The sequence below is a fragment of the Anastrepha obliqua genome, chromosome 3, assembly GCF_027943255.1.
Source record: "Anastrepha obliqua isolate idAnaObli1 chromosome 3, idAnaObli1_1.0, whole genome shotgun sequence".
NCBI classification, from domain to species: domain Eukaryota; kingdom Metazoa; phylum Arthropoda; class Insecta; order Diptera; family Tephritidae; genus Anastrepha; species Anastrepha obliqua.
In genome coordinates this window covers 122,926,810-122,929,823 of record NC_072894.1, presented here as the reverse complement: position 1 = coordinate 122,929,823, position 3,014 = coordinate 122,926,810, and positions in this window count along the sequence as shown.

The following is a 3,014-nucleotide window of genomic DNA, read 5'->3' as shown; positions in this document are numbered from 1 at the left end:
AAGCGCCGTCGAAATCGACCAGACGACGTGCCACGCAAATGGGTATCAGTCGACGGTCTTTACAGCGAATTTTGGTACAAGATTTGAAGATGTTTCCGTACAAAGTCCAGGCGGTGTATCAGCTGTTAGCTGCAGACCGCCAATCGCGTCTAACATACGCACAAGCCATCCTTAATCACCACCAAGAGGAAGATGATTTTTCATCAAAAATACGTACGTAAATAAGGAAAATTTACGCTCCTGGGGCACTGAAAATCCGCGTGTAACCCACGAAGAGCCATTACACCCGCTCAAAGTCACTGTATGGTGTGCTGTTTTCGCTGGAGGAGTCATCGGACCTTTTTTCTTCGAAGACGTCGCGGGCCAAACAGTTACTGTGAATGGTGAGCGCTACAGAGCAATGATTAACGAGTTCTTTTTGCTGCAACGTGATGAATTGGGATTGGAAAACGTGTGGTTCCAACAGGACGGTGCGACGGCACACACTGCACGTGCCACAACCGATATGCTGAAAGATGCATTTCCCGGGCGCCTAATCTCCCGTTTTGGCGATTTGCACTGGCCAGCAAGATCGCCTGATTTGATCGCTCCAGACTTATTTTTGTGGGGATTTTTGAAGTCGCGGGTTTATATCAACAAGCCTCAGACTCTTGCAGCTCTTAAAGACAATATCCGTCAAGAATGTGAGGACCTATCGCCGGAAGTTTTGGCCATAAAAAGGGTTCAAATGGCAATCAACTGTGGCGGCGGCCATTTACATGACATCATATTCTCGACTTGATGTAAAAAAATGAAAAGACCAAATAAAAATAGTCCACAAGAAGAATCAAAGTTTTTGATTTTTTTTTAGTTACAGCCAAAAAACCTCGCAAGGTTACTATTGCGCCACCTTGTATATAAAATGAACAATAAAGGTATTAAGATGAATAACAAGAACAAGAAATAAACGATTACGAGCAAGCACTATCCAACACAACTCTGCTCCTCTTAAACGAGAACGACGAGTACGACGAAAGAAGGTGTGGCGCAGTTGGCAAACCGATCGAAAATTGACAACATTTTTTGTCAACTTGCAATCGGTCATGTGAGAGGGATGAATATAAAGACAGAAATATAAAATTAATATTGTGGCAAATTTTATTAGAAAAAAATATAAAGAAGTAGACAAAAACGCTGATATAGGAAGTGTGAAAAAAGTATACCTTTCCCTCTCCTTTTCAGCCAAACAGAAATACCATACATACATGGAAATAATTTTTTTCCGCATATTCACTCAGCAATGAACAGCGTGAAACTAAAATCATCAACAAATCTACACGTGTGTGGCAAAATGAGTTTGAACCGTTTATTTGGATTTGTTTTCCGTCTGTGCCTAGCTTAACGCTTTCACGTAAAGTGCGACGCTTTATTACTTCGATTTTGATAAAATTTGCTGAAGATGCTCAACCATAGGAGTGCACGATACAGTGTTTTTTTAACATCTGTTATTTCAACCGTTGTTTTGTCGTTTTCTGCAAAAAATGTTGAAATTCTTATATATACACCACGTTAGGAAATAAACTAAAGCCCAAAAAGTGCATTTGTTGAAAAATTGCGTATTTTCCAACGTAGTGCAAATTCATCAAAACTAACAAGCATCTAAGGAGTGGAAAGCCCGCACATTATCATCGAGCAACCAATGTATCCTCTGAGAGTTACAGTCTGCTGAAGTCCTTTGGAGTTCAGCGCGATGGCATCATTGGTCCACTTTTCTTTTTGAAAATGCTACTGGGAGCACAGTTTCCGTCAACGGTGAGTGCTACAGAGATATGATAAACGGTCTTTGGGACCGGAAATTGAAGGCATGGACTTTTTGAAATTTACAATTTTTTTTTTAATTGTGCTCTTATTCAATTAATCAGCGAACGTATATATTTAAAACGTACAACTTAATTTTTTCGAATGTCTAAACAGAAATGAGCGCATTAAAATCATAATGGCCTACAAGGTTGCCAATGTTCGACGGACCCATTTGGCAACCCTGTATCTTTTGACAGAAACGTCAGATCGCTTAATGACACACCGCAGATTTTTACCATGGAACAGTGCACACCACGCAAGCGCTCCCAAATTCTTGAAATTGACATTCAACAAAAGAAGTCAATTGTGAAAACTCAACGTGCGTATAAAAAATTAAGTAATGTGAAAAGTGCTCCTTCGAAAAACACCAATAAACGTTTGTACGAAATGTTTTCGACTGGTGATGCTCTTTCTAATCCAAAGAGGCCAAATCAAAACTGACCAAGGCGTCGCCAAGGACATCCCAAAATCGCCGTTCTCAGCATTTGGGCACTGCTCAGACCACTTTACAACGAATTATTCGCATTGATTTGCATCTATTCCCGTATAAGATTCAATTGACGCAAAGATTATGCCTGCGGACAAGCCTCGTCGATTGGAATGGGCCCAAAGAGTCATCGAAATCTGTCGGGTCCGTCGAATATGGGCAACCTTATTTCCATTTCCAGTCGGAATGCTCGGAAACTGGATCACTGCGAAGTGTAATAAAGCCGTTATGGCTAACTATATGACTTTCAAAGGCGGTCAGTCTTATTTTTTAAAATGATTCGGCTCCCAAAAATGTGTGCCAATAAAGTAATGCTTTCAGCGCACCATGAAAAACTGGACCGTATTGCTGATACCGCTTAGCGCTCAGGCGATTGGTATTGGCACGAGAAATGCGACGATCTCAAATATATGGTAATATAAATACACGTACGAGTATACATTTTCCCTGTCCCAATCTAAGCCAGTTTTCCTAAGAAACTATTTAAATTGCCCATAAATTGTAAAGCAAAATGTTATTCTTAGGAAGTCAAATGTTATTGCTGAACAAATACATACGTACACATATCATTTAAGAGCTGATTATATATATAATAAATTGAGCGATAAGGCAAAAGCATGGGCAACAAAGATGGTTAGCAAAGTAAGATATAAAAGCCACAGAATGTGCAAAACTCAGATTTTTTTTT